The sequence below is a fragment of the Nicotiana tomentosiformis genome, chromosome 4 (genome assembly GCF_000390325.3).
Source record: "Nicotiana tomentosiformis chromosome 4, ASM39032v3, whole genome shotgun sequence".
Taxonomy (NCBI): domain Eukaryota; kingdom Viridiplantae; phylum Streptophyta; class Magnoliopsida; order Solanales; family Solanaceae; genus Nicotiana; species Nicotiana tomentosiformis.
The window spans coordinates 18,368,472-18,391,273 of record NC_090815.1 but is presented as its reverse complement, the minus strand read 5'-3'; positions in this window follow the sequence as shown (position 1 = coordinate 18,391,273).

The following is a 22,802-nucleotide window of genomic DNA, read 5'->3' as shown; positions in this document are numbered from 1 at the left end:
ATGTGTTATCGTCTTTAGTTTCGGTTTTTTTCCCCTTTCTCGTCTCAATGGATTAAAAAAACAATCAAGAAATGAACAATATAAAAAGCGGAAGTTACACAATTGATAGGATATGTGCTCCTATTCAAGGATGTCGAGTGGCTGGTTTCTTCACATTCTCACTTGCTTTGTCACTACAGAAGGCAATTTTCTCATAAGAAACAAAGAGCGAAGGCCTATGAAAGCAGAGCCGGAATTTAAAGTTTATAGGTTCAGGAACCTAGTCCGTTTAATTTACTGAGTTCTAAATTAATAATTTGTACATACTCAATAGATTGTACATATTCAATGGATTAAAGTTACTAGATTCGACCAAACCCATAACATGTAAGTTCTAGCTCCGCCACTGCCCTGCAATTGGACCTGCTGTTGTTGATAAGCATTGAGAAACCTTTAACAATAAACCACTTAGATATATAGTAGTGTTACGGGAACATAATGCACTTTGGAGGTGTTTTTTTTTTTTGTCGGATATATAGCAGTGTTACGAGAACATTATGCACTTTGGAATTGTAATCTGTGATGGTTGTGCTTGTGCTCACCATATTCCAAAATTCCAATTTTATTTTTGAATTAATAAGGATTTAATTGGATGATTTTTAAGTGATAAAATTAAAATAGTGATTTTTGTGTGATAACAGATGATTTTTTGTCCACAACAGATGATTTTTTGTCCACAAGCATGGCAAATATTTTTTGTATACTTGATCACGCCCAACTATGCCTCCTTAAAGATCTAGCGGTGGTTGCAAATATAATCCAGTTTACAACTCCGAAGTCGAATGTCACAGGGTATTAACCTACTAATTACAACCACTAGTTCCGCACAAATTCAAGTATTCAACCTTCAGAAATATTAAATAACGATTTGAATGTTTACTAACTAAGAGCAAAGTAATTAAAATGCAGTAATTTATAACTAACAGAGTAAATATTGTAGACAAGAATTGCAAAAGTCTAGGGTTATGATTTCCCCTATTGTCGGAATCTCCCCCACCACGTTACCTATAAATTCATCTAAGTATTCTCTACCGATCCTTTGGGTGTCGTAGCTCTCTCTCGAGTAACTACCATAATTTACTAGACGTATTCTCTCATCCATTTTTAAAATAATTTTTAAATTTATTAATAACAAAGAACAATTGCGGAAGTAAAGTCTGAAATATAGTGAATAATACATAAAACAACGGTGTCTAAATACCATCCCAGAATTAGTGTCACAAGTGCACGAGTTTCTAGAATAATACAAATAAAGGTTTGAATAAAATAAAGTTGTCTGAAAACAAACACACAACTAAAGTAAAATAGACGGAGGCTTTAGAACTGTGAACGTTGTACAGTTATACCTCAAGTCTCCTCCGAGTAGCTGAAATTCGAGCAAGTCTATGGTACGCCGCTGGGACCAACTCCAAAATTTACACAAGAAGCGCAGAGTGTAGTATCAGTACAACCGACCCCATGTACTGGTAAGTGCTGAGCCTAACCTCGATGAAGTAGTGATGAGGCTAAGGCGAGTCACTTACATTAACCTGTACGCAATATTAGTAACAATAAAAAATAATAAAAATAAATCAGGTAACTCATTTATAATAATTGAAGCCAACTCAGCAGTCATAACCAATTATCATTTCCATTAATTTTCGTTGTAGCGTGCAACCCGCTCTCACAATATATTCATTTTCAATCCTCTCATATAATTATTTTTAATCAAGTATATATAATGTCTTTTAAATAAGTCTATTGCGGCGTGCAATCCGATCCCCCAAATATTGACTTTTAATAAGTCTGTTGCGGCATGCAACCCGATCCTCCAGTATGGACTTTTTAATAAGTCTGTTGCGGCGTACAACCCGAACCCCCAATATATTCATTTCAATCAATTCTATAACGTATATGGACTTTTTAATAAGTCTGTTGCGGCGTGCAACCCGATCCTCCAATATATTCATTTACCAATTATTATAAAATAAATTGCCCCAATAAATGCAACAATTAATATAAAATTTTAAGACAACAAGCATAGAATAATTATGATTTAATTATGACACAAACAATGACAAATAGCAATTTATTATAAAAATCAGGGAGAAAATAGGCAGTTTAATGTTTAATATGCTAAATGTCAAGTAGCAATTAATACACATAATTCAAATAAGAGTAACAATTAATGCAAGAATTCAAGAATTAATATTTGACAAAAAATAGGAGAGAAACAATTATTATAATAATTAATTCATATATGTCACCTCGCCTATACGTCGTTCACAAGCAATTCACATAACAAATAATTTGAGGGTTTTATTCTCTCAAGTCAAGGTCAACCACGATACTTAGCTCGCTTTGCAAATTCCAATCAATTACTCAACCACAGCTTTTCCTTTTAAATTTATCTTCGAAAGCTTCAAATCTATTCACAAACAATTCAATGTACTCAATACAAATCATAGGAATTAATTCCATATGAATTTACTAATTTTCCGGATAAAATCCAAAATTCATTAAAATATTCGGCAGTGGGACCCACGTCTCAAATCTTAGAAAAACATACGAAATTCGAACACCCAATCTGAGACGAATCCAACGATACAAAAATTATCCAATTCCGATGTCAAAGGGACCTACAAATCTTAAATTTTTATTTTTGGAAGAATTTTATAAAAATCTGATTTTTCTTCCATAAATTCACGGATTCATGATATAAATGAGTATAAAATCATGAAATATAATCAATATAGGATAAGGAACACTTACCCCAATGTTTTTCTATCAAAAATGGAAAAGAGTTGAAAATGGGTCGAAACCCCATTTCTAGAATTTAAGTTCTGTTTCTGGAATTTTTACCGTTCGCGAACGCGGTCAGTGCCTCACGTTCGCGTAGCACAAATTCCTACTGTCCAATTTTACTCTTCGCGAACGTGAGGGCTACTTCGTGAACGCGAAGCTTTGGCCTTCGCGAACGCGAAGGCAATTATCCTGGCCAGCCCCTTTCCCTTCGCGAACGCGAGGCTTCGATCGCGAATGCGAAGCTTCGCACCTCAAGCTTTCTCGAACGCATTCTCTCTGTCACGAACGCGAAGCAAAAAATGTGTCAGTCCTAATTTGCTCTTCGCGAACGCGAGACTCCCCTCGCGAACGCGAAAAAGGAAACCAGAAGTAGGTTTCTGCAGTTTCCTCAAGTCCAAAAATGATCCGTTAACCACCCGAAACCAACCCGAGCCTTCGGGGCTCCAAACTAAACATGCACCCAAGTCATAAAACATCATACGAACTTGATCGCGCGATCAAATTGCCAAAATAACACCAAGAACTTCGAATCGGATACCAATTCAAAGGAAATTTTCAAGAAAATTTTAAAACTTATATTTTTACAACCGGACGTCCGAATCACGTCAAATCAACTCTGATTCTCAGCAAATTTGGAAGACAAGTCATAAATATTATAATGGACCTATACCGGGCTTCGAAACCAAAATACGGACCCGAGGTCAATAAATCCAACATCAGTAATTTCTAAGAAATCATTAAGCTTTCAAGCTTTTAAATTTTCATCAAAATTCCATATCTCGGGCTAGGGACCTTGGAATTCGATTTCGGGCATACGCCCAAGCCCCAAATCATGATACGGACCTTCCAGAATTGTTAAAATACTGATCCGGGCCCATTTGCTCAAAATGTTGACCAAAGTCAACTTAGTTGAGTTTTAAAGCTTTATTTCACATTTTAATCCATTTTTCACATAACAACTTTCCGGAAAATTGTACGGACTGTACACGCAAGTCGATGAATGATAAATAGTACTTTTCGAGGTCTTAGAACATATAATTACTTATTAAATTTAAATATGACATTTTGGGTCATCACAAACAACTTTATCAATGAAGTTAAAATCCACCAAACATTCAGGACCCGTTTGGCTAAATATTTTGCTAAATAGATTTAGATTTTATTTGGCAAACACATGTTTGGCTATAGATTTTGCTTACATTTTGGCAAAATTCCAAATCCCAAAACCAGCTCAATAGCTGGTTTTGGGGCAAAATATCACTATTAGATTTTTTAACAATTGCCTTAAAGTTTTGTTTTTTATAAAAGAGCCCACTATTTATTATTTTGTAACAATGTTGCTTTATCTTCTCGGTCATCTGATAGTGTATCATGTAGTTTATTATAAAAATAATAATTTTGTACCAAATTTATTTATGTTCAAGACTATGGTTTGCGATAATATAATAAATGTTATTGATAATGGTACTGTTGGGTATTTGTGATAGTTTTTAGGACTTATGGGTTTAAGTCATGTTTCATGTTTTTTCAAAATAAATTTGGGAAGTATGTTTTGAAAACTAATGTCCAAACACATTTTCATCTTCAAACCAAACTTCACCCAAATTAGATTTTTCAAAACAAATTTGGGAATCTATGGCCAAACGCTAGCTCAGAGTTCGTGGTCGTGGACAAAGAGGAGGAAGAGGACGTGGCTACTACCAAGAAAATAATGGACAAAGGTATGACAAATCAAAAATTGAGTGTTATAATTATCATAAATTTGGCCATTACTCTTGGGAATGCCGTAGCAATATTGAAGAAAAAGCTAACCTTGTTGATGGCAAGAAAGAAAAAGAAGAGTCAACTTTGTTGTTGGCACTCAAGGAAGAAGACATGGATGATTGTAGCTCGTGGTATTTGGACAATGGAGCAAGCAATCATATGTGTGGATGCAAAGAGAAGTTTGTGAAGATCAATAATATTGTGAGAGGTAATGTGTCCTTTGGAGATACCTCAAAGATTCAAATCGAATGGATAAGTACGATTATGATCTCCTGTAAAAATGGCGGCCACAATTAATTCAAGATGTTTATTATGTGCCAAATTTAAAAAGTAATATTTTGAGTTTGGGACAACTTCTTGAAATGTAATATGACATCCACATGAAAAATATGCATCTTTGGTTTAGAGATTCAAGTGGAATTCATAATTACTAAAGTGCATATGACAAAGAATAGATTATTTTCTCTGAATCTTAAGACAATTGATGCAAAGTGTTTGAAGGCTAATGTGCAAGTTGAATCATGGTGTTGGCACATAAGATTTGGGCACTTGAATTTTGAAGCACTCAAATAAATGGGAGAAAAGAACATGGTTCATGGGATACCATCAATCAACCATCCAAATCAATTGTGTGAAGCTTGTATTCTTGGAAAACATGCAAGGAGGAGTTTTCCAAAGGAGGCCATGTCAAGATCAACCAAGCCTCTCTAGCTTGTTCACACTGATGTGTGCGGACCAATCAATCCACCTTCCTTTGGTAAAAGTAAATATTTTCTTCTCTTCATTAATGACTTTAGTAGAAAGACTTGGGTTTATTTCTTGAACAAAAAATTTGAAGCTTTTGCTGCTTTTAAAAATTTCAAAGTACTTGTGGAAAGAAAACGGCTATGAAATAAAAGATTTAAGGTCCAATAGAGGAGGCGAATTCACTTCAAAATAATTTAATAACTTTTGTCAGTCTCATGGAATTCGTCATCCTCTAACGGTACCTTATTCACCCCAACAAAATGGAGTTGCAGAGAGAAAGAATCAAACGATTCTTAATATGGCTAGATGTATGTTGAAAGCTAAAAATATGCCTAAGGGGTGGTGGTAAGTCGCGATGTTGAATTTGATGAAGAATTGTCATGGAATTGGGAAGCTCGGGAAGAAACTTCATATGGTTTTATTCCATACTTTGGTGATAAAGAAGAACCAGATGTCACGCCCCGAACTCGAGGAGTGCGACCGACGCTCAACCGAGTAAACACAGTCGAGCAAGCCTAATTTACATTAACCTCTCATCATTACTCATGCATGATTTACCATAACATAATTAAATCTTAACTTTCATATTGAATAAATTTGTCTCAATGGCCTAAAAATTCTCCTCACGATGGGTACATAGCTTTATAAATATTTGTAAATACCGTGAACATAGATACATGACAAAACTCAAAACTTTAAGTACATAACCCACAGTGTATATGGAGCTTCTATGATAATAGATACCTATATACATAAAATGAACTAGACCCAAACACCCAATAGAACTGTAGCGGGCTCACCATAAGATGGATAGTGAAGAAGATCCCTATCAAAGATCCATATCATCCTGTAGAAATATATATGCATCCATTAAAAGATGCATCGCCCCAGGCAAAAGGGATGTGAGTACATGTGGAATAGTACACGTATGTAAGGCAGTCAAAATAACGTATGAAAATATGATAACTCAAATATGAGACAAATAAAGTACATCAAGAAACTACGAAACATCCCATAGGATCACATTTCAAGTCTTATTATACTTGCATCATTCTAAACTTCTTTTAGGACCAACTGAGCCATATGAATTATACATGGAATACATAATATAGTGTAATTGTAACAACATGTACAAACAAGGACAATGAAAGTGGCACTTTCCTCTCTTATTTTTCACATATACATTTCATAGGCCGTTCTTAGTGTTCACATATCATATTATACACCTATGCGTCTCATAGACCGTTCATAGTATTACCTATGCAATACGCCTATTCAAGGGCCTGGAAATACAATATGAATATGATGAATCGTGGTAATAATACAAGGGCTTAGATAGCCATCAACGTCGAGCCAATTTACTAAGAGCGTCCATTAATCATTTATAGATATTATGTCAGGGATCCTCTATAACCACCTTCACACAAAGCGGCCATGCCGCCTCACCCCAACATATGCGGGGAGAGGTGTATCACGATACCACAATCTCTACACAAAACATCCCTTCCGCCTCACCCCAATATATGCGAGTGAAGGTGTATCACAATACCACAATCCCTACACAAAGCGGCATTGCCACCTCACCCCAATATATGCGGGTAGAGGTGTATCACAATACCATAATCCCTGCACAAAGTGGCCCTGCTGCCTCACCCCAATATATGCGGGTGGAGGTGTATCACAATACCATAATCCCCACACAAAGCAGTCCTGCCGCCTCACCCTAATATATGCGGGTGGAGGTGTATCACAATACCACAATCTCTACACAAAGCGGCCCTGCCGCCTCACCCCAATATATGTGGGTGGAGGTATATCACAATACCACAATCCCTACACAAAGCGGTCCTGCCATCTCACCCCAATATATGCGGGTGGAGGTGTATCGCAATACCACAATCTCTACATAAAGCGGCCCTGCCGCCTCACCCAATATATGCGGGTGGAGGTGTATCGCAATACCACAATCTCTACATAAAGTGGTATTGTCGACTCACCCCAATGTGTGTGGGTGGAGGTGTAATCCCAATCACAATACGATATATAAACTCAAAGCGACATAGTTTATCATTACATTTAAGGTCATAATTTCTCATAGCATTGGAATACTTCATGTTCATGCTCATTATAGAAAAACACAACTCATTACATTAACACATGCATGGTAAATCAATAAGTCGATTTCAATGGCACATGAGCCCAATTTCCTAAGGTTCATCATCATTTAGTATAGGACATCTCCCTTCCATCTCGTTATTCACTCACTTGACATCTTGAGGCCATTAGCTAAGTTCATGGCTCTTGGGGACTTAATGTCGAAGTCATTTACATTAATTATTTTAGTAGCATACATACTATGATTGAAACCATAGGGACATACAACACCTCATAATTCTCATTTTGGCAAAAATCCACATTTCATATTCATACCATCACTTACTTGTACTTGCCATGGGTGATTATAGGACATCAAGAACATTTAAAATTTCTAGGAACACCATAGCCTCTCCTTATGAGGGCGTAGGATCTTATAACAAATTGGAAACATAAGTACAAATACGTTCATCTCATAACCTTTCACACCATATAACACTTCACAATTACTTTCAACTACTTACAACATCATTATGTCATTGGCTCCCTTGGCCATACATATTATTCTTCATTAATGGAACTCTGGCCATATATCATATTTCGCACTTTTATTTCTTTACTTTCAAGGATTATCATCATAAACATCATCATATAGAATACTCTGGAAATATCTTTCCCCAAAAAGGGCAATACACAATTTCGACTTATGAATACGTGAGAACTCAAAGCCTATTGGAAATACCTACCAAACATAGCATTAGTTAGAACAATCACATTTGGACATGACTTGAGTACATAAGCTTTTGGATAATAATATTTTCGGAGTCAATTTGGAATAGTTGAATCAAGGCTCATTTCATAATATTTCACGCATCATTTCATTTCATTGGCGCTATTGGCCACAAGTATAACTTTCATTCTTGGCACAACGTCCACACTTTATCTAACTAACTCACTACTTTCACTTTCAAGAAGCTTTATAGATTATCGACAACTAATGATCTCTAATCACGACCTTTAGTACACCTATGAGCAATTAAGAGTCTTAAGCACATTGATATTTCTTACACAATTTGGCATAATAGCCTTCACTCGAAACACAACTTGAAGTCATAATATTTTTATACCCAACTCATACTTTGAACACATTCCCGAAGGATTACACCATATGATAAGAGCATCCGGACCACATTTTGAACATATACCTTTCAACACAAATCTTATTCGTAATAGTTGATTTACAAAGAATAACTTGGGACTTACAAGAACATCATGGGATTCAATTCTAAGAAAGATATTTAGACAACATACCTCAATTGAGCTTCCTTAAACTCTAAAATGTTCCGGAATTCTTAGACACTTCAATCTATTTTAGGAACATAACATATTGAACTAAAATTAGGAGGATGATCATGGTTCTAGCTCATTTGAGCATTTTATCAAACACTAGGTGTGCATTAAGGTTTCAAGATCCCCCTATGGTGGATTCCATCACCCCAAACCCATTATCTACCATTATTAGCTCAACAATATTCTTACACCCCTTGACAACACATGCATGCAAGATGAACAACTCCCATGCCCAAATAGTATCTTATTAATTACCCAATTCTAGATAAAATTCGATATTGAATCTTACCTTTAGGATGAAGACCTTGTGGGTTTTCCTTGTTAATCTTCCAAGATTTGAAGAACAAATTATTGAGGAACACTTTCCCACTCTAGGGAACTCTCTCACTCTAAAAACATCAAGTTTTAGCTCAAGAAATGGTCCATTGCATCTATTTAACAAAATGGGGTTGGGTTATAAAAAAACAAGAATTTGCACAGCCGTGCCGCATGGGGCACCGTGGGGCGCAGCGCGGCAGTGAAAAATGTGCCTAGAAACGAAATTTTGAAGTGTTTTGAAAATCCCCACAGGCGCCGCATGGGCCGGCGCGGTAGTGTCACATTCTGCCAGCTTTTGGTAATTTAGTCATAACTTCTTGTATGAGTGTCAAAATTAAAAACAGTTTGAAGCGTTAGAAACTAGACTCGAAGATATTATATTTGATTAGTTTTTCATCACATAAATCCTTATATGTATGTATATATGCTCGTCCAAAATTTGGTCTTGTGCGTACTCGTTTGGTACTTTAGTCTATCATATAATTTTCCAACTTGACTTAGACTTAGGCTTCTTCTTAGACCCCACTTCACTTATAATATGCCTCGTAAACTTATTATCATATCCAATTGATATACTTCATATTAATAGTCCTCGTCTGCACACAAAATAATATAATTAGCCCACATAAACTTTCTTAATAGCGCTTAAGTACTTCGCAATTTTCTGGGGTGTTATATTCTCCCCCACTTAAGAACATTCGTCCTCGAATGTTTTAAAAGTCACTTCTAATAATAGTGTTACCATACGTTTACCTCCAACTATTATGCATAGGCACTTATGACTACATGGGTGTTATACTTCCTTTCCAAAATCGCAACTTACTTATGGCCCTTAAAATTTGGCTATCTTTACAAATTCTTAAAACTTTTGGCAGAGTTTCCCCTATAACTAGGCCTATTCACATGTCATAGAATCCTAGAAATCAATACTAAACAACATATAGATAACACCACATTGCACCATATACATAAAATCAACAACTATGACTCTCGAGGCCCATTGTATGACCTTGCTTACCTTAGTCGTGTCCTTGACTTTTCCTTCCTCAATTACAAGGACAATTGGGCACCTCACACATTATGCCTATCATGAGCGTCATTCCTTTAATCCCTGGGCCTTTCTCATTTCGTAGCATGATGTGCAACATTCCTTGGTATTAACAAGGGAACTTCGAGACTAAAATGCACGATTGGGGATAGAAGAAGAGAAACATTTCCTAAATGTCATTGTAGCTTCCCTATTATAAGTGTGGCCGGCAACATACCGATAAGAGGGACTCTACTGACACACCTCAATGATACCTTAGGACTCCAAAACCATGCTCTGATACCAAGTTTTTCATGCCCCGAACTCGAGGAGTACAACCGGCGCTCAACCGAGTAAACCCAGTCGAGCAAGCCTAATTTACATTAAACTCTCATCATTACTCATGCATGATTTACTTTAACATAATTAGATCTTAACTTTCGTATTGAATACATTTGGATCAATGGCCTAAAAGTCTCCTCACGATGGGTACATAGCTTTATAAATATTTGTAAATACTGTGAACATAGATATATGACAAAATTCTAAACTTTAAGTACATAACCCACAGTGTACATGGAGCTTCTATGACATTAGATACCTATATACATAAAATGAACTAGATCCAAACATCCACTAGACTGTAGCGGGCTCACCATAAGCTGAGTAGTGAAGTAGAACCCTATCAAAGATCTATATCATCTTGTAGAATTATACGTGCATCCATTAAAAGATGCAACGCCCACGGAAAAAAGGACGTGAGTACATGTGGAATAGTACTCATATGTAAGGCAGTCAGATGTAAGGAAGTCAGAACAACATATGAAAATACTGTAACTCAAATAAGAGGCAAATAAAGTACACCAAGAAACTACAAAACATCCCATAGGATCACATTTCAAGTCTTATTATACTTGAATGTCACGACCCAAAATTCCCACCTTCGGACCGTGATGGCGCCTAACATTTCAATTGCTAGGCACGCCAACGTTAGAATAATATTAGCCATTTTTAAATAATTTTTAAATTTATTAATAAAAAAGAACAATTGCAAAAGTAAGGTCTTAAATGTAGTGAATAATCCATACAAATAACGGTGTCTAAATACCATCCCAGAATTGGTGTCACAAGTGCATGAGCTTCTAGAATAATACAAATAAAGGTCTGAATAAAATAAAGCGGTCTGAAAACAAACACACATCTAAAGTAAAATAGACGGGGACTTCAAAACTGCGGACGCCGTGCAGTTATACCTCAAGTCTCCTTTGGTAGCTGAAATCCAAGCAAGTTTATGGTACGTCGCTAGGACCAACTCTGAAATCTGCACAAGAAGTGCAGAGTGTAGAATCAGTATAACCGACCCCATGTACTTGTAAGTGTTGAGCCTAACCTCGACGAATTAGTGACGAGGCTAAGTCGGGTCACTTACATTAACCTGTATGCAATATTAGTAAAACAACAATAATAGAAATAAATCAGGTAACTCATTTTTGATAGTTGAAGCCAACTCAGCAGTCATAATCAATTATTATTTCAATCAATTTCCGTTGCAACGTGCAACCCGTTTCCACAATATATTCATTTTCAACTCTCCAATATATTTATTTAATCAAGTATATATATAGACTTTCAAACAAGTCTGTTGCGGCGTGCAACCCGATCCTCCAATATAGACTTTTAAACAAGTCTGTTACGGCGAGCAACCCGATCCTCCAATATAGACTTTTAATCAAGACTGTTGCGGTGTGCAACCCGATCCTCCAATATAGACTTTTAAACAAGTTTGTTGCGGCGTGCAACCCGATCCTCCAATATATTCTTTTAACAAGACTGTTGCGGCGTGCAACCCGATCCTCCAATATAGACTTTTAATCAAGTCTGTTGCGGTGTGCAACCCGATCCTCAAATATATTCTTTTACCAATTCTCATATAAGAAATTCCCCCAATAAATGCAACAATTAATATAAATTTTTAAGACAACAAGCATAGAATAATAATGATTTAATTATGAAATAAATAATGACAAATAACAATTTATTATGAAAATCAGGGAGAAAATAGGCAGTTTAATATTTAATATGCTAAATGTCAAGTAGAAATTAATGCACATAAATCAAGTAAGCATGTAGCAATTATTGCAGGACTTCAAAAATTTATATTTGACAAAGAATAGGAGAGAAACATTTATTATAACAATTAATTCATGTATTAAAACAAATTTAGGATTTTCAAATAATTATGCAAACAATTAATTTGACAACGTATAGACACTTATCACCTCGCCTATACGTCGTTCACATGCATTTCACATAACAAATAATTTAAGGGTTCTATTCCCTAAAGTCAAGGTTAACCACGGCACTTACCTCGCTTTGAAATCAAATTTTAAGTTTTCAATATACCCTTGCCTCGTGAATTAGTGTCCAAAATCCTCAAATCTAGTCATAAACAATTCAATATATTCAATACAAATTGTAGGAATTAATTCCATATGAATTTACTAATTTCCCGGATTAAAATTCGAAATTCATTTAAATATTCGACAATGGGACCCACATCTCAAATCTCGGAAAAACATACGAAATCCGAACACCCGTTCTGAGACGAGTCCAACCATATAAAATTTATCGAATTCCGTTGTCAAATGGTCCTTCAAATCTTAAATTTTCGTTTTTGGAAGATTTTATAAATATCTGATTTTTCTTCCATAAATTCACGGATTCATGATATAAATGAGTATGGAATCATAAAATATACTCAATATAGAATTAGGAACACTTACCGCATTTTTCCTGTGAAAATCGCCCAAATATTCGCCTTACCTAGCTCAAAATGACCAAAATGAGTAAAAATGGCGACTTCCGAATTTAAGGGCTCTGCCTAGTCTTTTTCGCATATGCGGACCAAATTTCCGCATCTGCGGACTCGCTTCTGCGAAGAGGAGTCCGCTTCTGCTCAAGGCTTCCCCTTCCCCCTTTCCCGCTTCTGCGACGCATGGGCCGCTTCTGCGATAGCCCATCCGCTTCTACGGACTGGTCGCTTCTGCGGCCAAGACTTCACATAAGCGAAGGCACCAGAAGCACCAAACTTTCAAACTTTGAGTTTTAAACTTTTCAATTTGTAAATCTTGTACCAAAACATATTAAATGAATCCGGAATGACTTTAAATTTGGCACACAAGTCCTAAATGACATAACAGAGCTATTCAAATTTCCAGAATCGGATTCCGGCTCCAGTATAAAAAAGTCAACCCCGTGGTCAAACTTGGAAGTCTTTATCCTTTAAAGTACTAGTTTCCGTTAAATGGTCATAACTTGAGCTAGGGACCTCCAAATTAAATTCTGGGCATACGCCCAAGTCAAAAATCACGATGCGGACCTACCGAAGCTGTCAAAACAGTGATCCGAGTCCGTTTTCTCAAAATATTGACCAAAGTCAATTTAGTTAAGTTTTAAGGCTCTATTTCACATTTTAATCCATTTTTTACATAAAAACTTTTCAAAAAATATACGGACTGCGCACACAAGTCGAGTAATGATAAATAGAGCTTTTGAGGTCTTAGAACACAAAATTAATAATTAAATTCAAAGATGACATTTTGGGTCATCACATTCTCCACCTCTAAAACAAATGTTCGCCCCCGAATGGAGTTAAAAAAAGTACCTGAGCTGGTGAATAAGTGTGGATATTTACTCCATATATCCGACTCGGACTCCCAGGTAGATGCCTCTACCGGCTGACCTCTCCAGTGCACTCAAACTAAAGGATAACTCTTAGACCTCAATTGTCGGACTTGCTGGGCTAGAATAGCCACAGACTCCTCCTCGTAAGTCAAATCTTTGTCCAATTGGACTGAGCTGAAATCTAACACATGGGACGGATCACCATGATATTTCCGGAGCATAGACACATGGAACACCGGATGAACCACTGATGAACTAGGTGGTAATGCAAGCTTGTAGGCTACTTCACCCACCCTTTAAAGAACTTCAAAGGGTTCAATATACCTAGGGCTCAACTTGTCCTTCTTTCTGAACCTCAATACACCTTTCATAGGTGAAACCCATAGCAATATTCTTTCTCCAACCATGAATGCAATATCAGGAACTTTATGGTCGGCATAACTCTTTTGTCTAGATTGAGCTGTGAGAAGTCGATCCTAAATAACCTTGACCTTATCCAAGGAAACCTGTACCAAATCGGCACCCAACAACCGAGCCTCTCCCGGTTCAAATCATCCAACTGGCGAACGACATCTCCTTCCGTATAATGCCTCATATGGAGCCATCTGAATGTTCGACTGGTAGCTATTATTACAAGCAAACTCCGCAAGTGGCAAGAAATGATCCCAAGAACCTACAAAGTCTATAACACAAGAGCGAAGCATATCTTCTAATATCTGAATGGTGCGCTATGACTGTCCGTCTGTCTGTGGATAAAATGTTGTACTCAACTCAACCCACATGCCTAACTCATGCTGTACAACCCTCTAGAAGTGTGAGGTAATCTACATACCTCGATCTGAAATAATAGACACGGGCACTGCCACTGGAATGAAATGTGCTGACTTGGTCAACCTGTCCATAATGACCCAAAATGCGTCAAATTTTCTCTAAGTCCGTGGGAGCCCAACAACAAAATCTATAGTAATACGCTCCCACATCCACTCAGGAATTTCTAACTTCTGATGCAAACCATCAGGTCTCTGATGCTCGTACTTAACTTGTTGACAATTAAGACATCGAGCTACATATGCAACTATATCCTTTTTCATTCTCCTCCACCAATAATGTTGCCGCAAATCTTGATACATTTTGGTGATACCTTGATGAATAGAATACTTGGAACTGTGTGCCTCTTTAAGAATCAATTCACGAAGCCCGTCAACATTAGGCACACAAATACGACCCTACATTCGCAGAACTCCATATTCCCCCACAACAACCTGTTTGGCATCACCGTGCTGCACCGTGTCCTTAAGGACAAGTAAATGAGGATCATCATACTGCCTCTCTCTGATGCGCTCATATAAAGAAGACCGAGCGATTGTACAAGCTAGAACCCGACTGGGTTCTGAAACATCTAACCTCACGAACTGATTAGCCAAAATCTGAACATCTGCAACTAATGGCCTCTCACCAACCGGAATATACGAAAGACTGTCCATACTCACAGCCTTTCTACACAAAGCATCGGCCACCACATTGGCCTTTTCGGGGTGATACAAAATGGCGATATCATAGTCTTTCAATAACTCCAACCATCGTCTCTGCCTCAAATTGAGATCTTTTTGTTTGAACAGATACTGAAGGCTACGATGATCAGTAAATACCTCACACGAGACACCGTAGAGGTAATGCCTCCAAATCTTCAGCGCATGAACAATGGCTGCCAGTTCTATGTCATGAACAGGATAATTCTTCTCGTGAACTTTCAAATTCTGTGACCCATATGCAATCACCCTACTATCTTGCATTGATACTGCACCAAGCCCAATGTGAGATGCGTCACAATATACCGTATACGATCCTGAACCTGTGGGTAATACCAACACTAGTGTCGTAGTCAAAGCAGTCTTGAGCTTCTGAAAGCTCAACTCACACTCGTCTGACCATCTGAATGGGATACCTTTCAGGGTCAGTCTGGTCAATGGGCTTGCTATTGACGAAACCCCTTCCACGAACCAACGATAATAATGTGCTAAACCCACGAAACTCCGAATCTCTGTAACTGAAGTAGGTCTAGGCCAATTCTGAACAACCTCAATCTTCTTAGGATCCACCTTTATGCCTTTTGCCGATACAACACTCCCCAAAAAGGCAACTGAGTCTAACCAAAACTCATATTTTGAAAATTTAGCATATAACTGATTATTCTTCAAAGTATGAAGCACACCCCAAAGATGCTGCTCATGCTCCTCTCAACTGCTGGAGTAAATCAAGATATCATCAATGAATACAACAACAAAAGAATCCAAATAGGGATTAAATACCCGATTCATCAAATCCATAAATGATACTGGGGCATTTGTCAACCCAAATGACATCACTAGGAATTCGTAATGCCCATACCGAGTTTGAAAAGATGTCTTAGGGACTCAGATGCCCTAATCCTCAATTGATGGTAACCAGACCTCAAATCAATCTTCGAAAATACCTTGGAACCCTAAAGCTGATCAAATAAGTCATCAATTCTTGGCAACAAATATTTGTTTTTGATAGTGGCCTTATTCAACTGCCGATAATCTATACACATCCTCATAGAGCCATCTTTTTTCTTTACAAATAATACTGATGCAACCCAGGGCGAGACACTAGGTCTAATGAATCCCTGATCAAGAAAATCTTGTAACTGCTCCTGCAATTCTTTCAACTCCGACGGGGCCATACGGTATGGTGGAATAGAAATGGGCTTAGTGCCCAGAGCCAAATCAATACAGAAGTCAACATATCTTTCGGGTGGCATCCCCAACAAATCTGCAGGAAATACTTCTGAAAATTCACGAACAACTGGTACTGAGTCTATAGAAGAAACATCCGCACTGGGATCATGAATATAAGCCAAATAGGCTAGACACCCTTTCTCTACCATACACCGAGCTTTCATATAAGAAATAACCCTACTGGCAGAATGACCGGGAGTTCTTTTCCACTCAAAACGAGGTAACCCCGGCATGGCTAGGGTCACTGTCTTGGCATGACAATCCAATATAGCATGATAAGGTGATAGCCAATCCATACCCAAGATGACATCAAATCTACCATATCAAGAAGTAGAAGATCCACACTAGTCTCGAGACTACCAATAATAACCACACACGATCGATAAACATGATCTACTATAATAGAGTCTCCCACCGGTGTAGATACACACAAAGAAACACTCAGAGAATCACAAGGCACAACCAAATATGAAGCAAAATAGGAGGACACGTAAGAATAAGTAGATCCTGGATCAAATAGAACTGAAACATCTATATGGAAAATTGGAATAATACATGTGATCACACTATCAGATGACCCGGCCTCAGGCCTAGCTGGAACAACATAAAATCGGGGCTGATCCCCACCACTTTGAATTGCACCCCTGGGACGACCTCTAACTGGCTGGCCTCCACCTCTAACGGTCTGACCTCCACCTCTAATGGCCTGACCTCCACCTCAAATGGCCTCACCTCCACCTCTAGCTGCCTGAACCCTACCTCTAGCTGCGGCGAAGCAACCGGTGCCGGTATAATGGCACGAGAATCCTGTCAAGATCTGTTACCCTCCAATCTAGGGCAATACCTCCTGATGTGACCAATGTTCCCACACTCATAACACCCATCCTAATGTCGTGTCCATTGAAGCTGAAGCTGATCCAAATGGGTCGGATAACCACTGTAGTAACTATGGAGTGGTGGTGCATTGATAGGAGTTGAATGTGTACTAAATCATGGCTTCCTAGAGTAATACATAATAGGGTCGTGACTCCCTGAAGCACCGGGAGAAGCATGAAGTGCTGAATAAAATGGTCTGGGAGGATGACCCATACCAAAATTACCCCTGCCTCTAGACGAGGCACCACCAAAACCACTGAACTAACGAGGCCTCTTATCAGACCTCTGCCCTCTCTCCTGTGCAAGAACCATATCTATCCTCCTCGCGACATTAGCAGCCGCCTGAAAAGAAATCTCACTTCCGGTCTCCTTGGCCATCTGAAGCCTGATAGGGTGAGTGAGTCCCTAAATAAACCTCTTCACTCTCTCTCCCTCAATAGGTAGTAAAAGGATAACATGACGGGCCAAATCCACAAAATGGGAATCATACCGAGTAACAGTCATACTGCCCTACTGTAGATGCTCAAATTGCTTTCGGTAATCCTATCTCAGTGTGATAGGAAGGAACTTCTCCAAATATAGCTGAGAGAACTGCTCACAGGTAAGTGCAGGCGATCCAACTGGTCTAGTCAATGTATAATCCCTCCACCACCTCCTGGCGGAACCCGTCATCTGAAATACAGCAAAATCAACCTCATTGGTGTCAACTATACCCATGTTCCGTAGCACCTCATGGCAGTGTTCTAGATACTCCTGTGGGTCCTCATAAGGTGTACTACTGAAGTAAACTGGAAAGATCTTGGTAAACTTATCCAGTCTCAATAAGGCCTCAAAAGACATGGCGGGTCTATCCCCGGTCTGTGCCGCAATAACTGGTTGAACTACCCCAACTGGCGGGGCTGCTGGAGCCTGATTCTGGGGAGCTATCTGCTCTGGAGCGGGAGTAGTGGGAGTTTGTGCTCCTCCCCTAGCCTATGAGATGGCTGGTGCTACTGGAAATATACCATTCTAGGCCATTCCTTCCATAAGACTCACCAATCGTAGTAGAGCGTCCTGAAGCACTGGAGTGGCTATGAGTCCTTCCGGGACCTGAACTGGTCCAACTAGTACATTCTGAACTGGAACTTCCCCCTAAAGATCCACCTAAAGTTCTACAACAGGTGTAGTTATTCAAGCTCTGGACTGAGCTTTACCTTTGCCTCTAGCACGACCTCGGCCTCTACCCTTGGCCATAGTTGCCACCGGGGGCTCTGGTCCCTGTCCATCCGTAGAGGTATTACGTGTTCTCACCATCTGCGAGAGTATAAGAGTAGAATGGTTCAATCATCGATGATATAATAAAATTGCACGACATAATAAGAAGAGATAAGTACAGACATCTCCGTACCGATACTTCAGACTCTACTAAGCTTGTTCGTGACTCGTGAGACCTATGTAACCTAATGCTCTAATACCGACTATCATGACCCAAAATTCCCACCTTCGGACTGTGATGGCAACTAACATTTCACTTGCTAGGCAAGCCAATGTTAGAATAATATTTGCCATTTTAAAACAATTTTTAAATTTATTAATAACAAAGAACAATTACGGAAGTAAGGTCTGAAATGTAGTAAATAATCCATATAAATAACGGTGTCTAAATACCATCCCAGAATTGGTGTCACAAGTGCACGAGCTTCTAGAATAATATAAATAAAGGTCTAAATAAAATAAAGATATCTGGAAACAAACACACAACTAAAGTAAAATAGACGGGGTCTTCAGAACTGCGGACGCCGTGCAGTTATACCTCAAGTCTCCTAAGGTAACTGAAATCCGAGCAAGTCTATGATACGCCACTGGGACCAATTCCGAAATCTGCACAAGAAGTACAGAGTGTAGTATCAGTACAACCGACCCCATGTACTGGTAAGTGCTGAGCCTAACCTCGACGAAGTAGTAATGAGGCTAAGACGGGTCACTTACATTAACCTGTACGCAATATTAGTAAAACATCAATAATAGAAATAAATTAGGTAACCCGATCCTCCAAAGTCTATAACACAAGTCTGTTGTGGCGTGCAACCCGATCCTCCAATATATTCTTTTAACAAGTCTGTTGTGGCGTGCAACCCGATCCTCCAATATAGACTTTTAATAAAGTATGTTTCGACGTGCAGCCCGATCCTCCAATATAGACTTTTAAACGAGTCTGTTGCGGCGAGCAACCCGATCCTCCAATATATTCTTTTAGCAAGTCTGTTGTGGCGTGGAACTCGATCCTCCAATATAGACTTTTAATTAAGTCTGTTGCGGCGTGCAACCCGATCCTCCAATATATTCTTTTACCAATTCTCATAGAAGCAATTGCCCCTATAAATGCAACAATTAATATAATTTTTTAAGACAACAAGCATAGAATAATTATGATTTAATTATAAAACAAACAATGACAAATAGCAATTTATTATGGAAATCAGGAAGAAAATTGGCAGTTTAATATTTAATATGCTAAATGTCAAGTAGCAACTAATGCACATAAATCAAGTAAGCATGTAGCAATTATTGCAGGAATTCAAAAATTTATATTTGACAAAGAATAGGAGAGAAAACATTATTATAACAATTAGTTCATGTATTAAAACAAATTTAGGATTTTCAAATAATTATGCAAATATTAATTTGACAACGTATAGACACTCGTCACCTTGCCTATACGTCGTTCACATGCATTTTACATAACAGATAATTTAAGGGTTCTATTCCCTCAAGTCAAGGTTAACCACGACACTTACCTCGCTTCGAAATCAGATTTCAAATTTCCAATATACCATTGCTTTATGAATTAGTGTCTGAAATCCTCAAATCTAGTCATAAACAATTCAATATAATCAATACAAATTGTAGGAATTAATTCCATATGAATTTACTAATTTCCCGATTAAAATCCGATATTCATTTAATTATTCGACAATGGGACCCACATCTCAAATCTCAGAAAAACTTATGAATCCGAACACCCGTCCCGAGACGAGTCCAACCATACAAAATTTATCAAATTCCGATGTCAAATGAACCTTCAAATCTTAAATTTTTATTTTTGAAAGATTTTATAATAATCTGTTTTTTTTCTTCCATAAATTCACAGATTCATGATATAAATGAGTATGGAATCATGAAATATAATCAATATAGAATAAGGAACACTTATCCCAATATTTCCACGTGAAAATCATTCAAACATTCGCCTTACCAAGCTCAAAATGACCAAAATGAGTAAAAATGACGACTTTCGAATTTAAGGGCTTTGCCCAGTCTTTTTTGCATATGTGGACCAAATTTCCGCATCTGCGGACTCGCTTTGCGAAGAGGAGTCCGCTTCTGCGCAAGGATGTTCCTTCCCCCTTTCCCGTTACTCCGACGCGTGGGCTGCTTCTGCGGTCGCGCTTCTGCGACAACCCATCCACTTCTGCGGATTGGTCGCTTCTGCGAGGCATGGCTAGCTTCTGCGATCTCGCTTCTGCGGCCAACACTTCGTAGAAGTGAAGGCATCAGAAATAGCAAACTTTCAGATTTTGCTTAAGTCCAATTCTTGTTTCGATTTCGATTCGAATCACACTCGAGGTACTTGGGACCCTGTCCGAATATACCAACAAGTCCCATAACATCATACAGACTTACTCAGAGTCTCATATCACGTCAAACAATGCTGAAATTACAATTCATACCTCGATTCAAACTTTGAGTTTTAAACTTTTCAATTAGCAAATCTCGTGCCAAAACATATTAAATGAATCCGGAATGACTTCAAATTTGCCACACAAGTCCTAAATGACATAACGGAGCTATTCAAATTTCCAGAATTAGATTCCGGCTCCGGTATCAAAAAGTCAACCCCGTGGTCAAACTTGGAAATCTTTAGCCATTAAATAACTAGTTTCCGTTAAATAGTCATAACTTGAGCTAGGGACCTCCAAATTAAATTCCTGGCATACGCCCTAGTCCCAAATCACGATATAAACCTACCGGAGCTATCAAAACACGGATCCGGGTTCGTTTGCTCAAAATGTTGACCAAAGACAACTCAGTTGAGTTTTAAGGCTCTATTTCATATTTTAATCTATTTTTTACATAAAAACATTACGAAAAATTATACGGACTGCGCACGCAAGTCGAGAAATAATAAATAGTGCTTTTCGAGGTCATAGAACATAGAATTAATAATTAAATTTAAAGATGACATTTTGGGTCATCACATTTCATCATTCTAAACTTCTTTTAGGACCATATGAACTATACGTGGAATACATAATATAGTGTAATTGTGACAACATGCACAAACAAGGCCAATGAAAGTGGCATCTTCCTCACTTATTTTTCACATATACATTTCATAGTCCGTCCTTAGATTCATATATCATATTACACACCTATGGGTCTGATAGACCGTTCACCGTATCACCTATGCAATACACCTATTCAAGAGCTTGAAAATACCACATGAATATAATGAATCATGATAACAATAAAAGGGCTTAGATAGCCATCAACGTCGAGCCAATTTACTATGAGCTTCCATTAATCATATATAGATATTAAGTCGGGGATCCTCTATAACCACCTTCACACAAAGCGGCCCTGCCGCCTCACCCCAACATATGCGGGTTGAGGTATATCACGATACCACAATCTCTACACAAAGCGGCCATGCCGCCTCACCCCAATATATGCGGGTGGAGGTGTATCACAATACCATAATCCCTACATAAAGCGGCCCTACCGCCTCACCCCAATATATGCGGGTGGAGGTGTATCACAATACCACAATCCCCATACAAAGCGGTCTTGTCACCTCACCCCAATATATGCGGGTAGAGGTCTATCGCAATACCACAATCTCTACACAAAGCGGCCTTGCCACCTCACCCCAATATATGCGGGTGGAGATATATCACAATACCACATTCCCTACACCAAGCGGTCCTGCCGTCTCACCCCAATATATGTGGGTGGAGGTGAATCGCAATACCACAATATTTACACAAAGCGGCTCTGCCGACTCACCCCAATATATGCGGGTGGAGGTGTATCACAATACCACAGTCTCTATACAAAGCGGCCTTGCCGCCTCACTCTAATGTATGCTGGTGGAGGTGTAATCCCAATCACAATACCATATATAAACTCAAAACGACATAGTTTGTCATTACATTAAGGTCGTAATTTCTCATATCATTGGAATACTTCATGTTCATGCTCGTCATGGAGAAACACAAGTCATTACATTTGCACATGCATAGTAAATCAATAAGTCGATTTCAATGGCACATGGGGCCAATATTCTTTCTTAAGGTTCATCATCATTTAGTATAGGACAT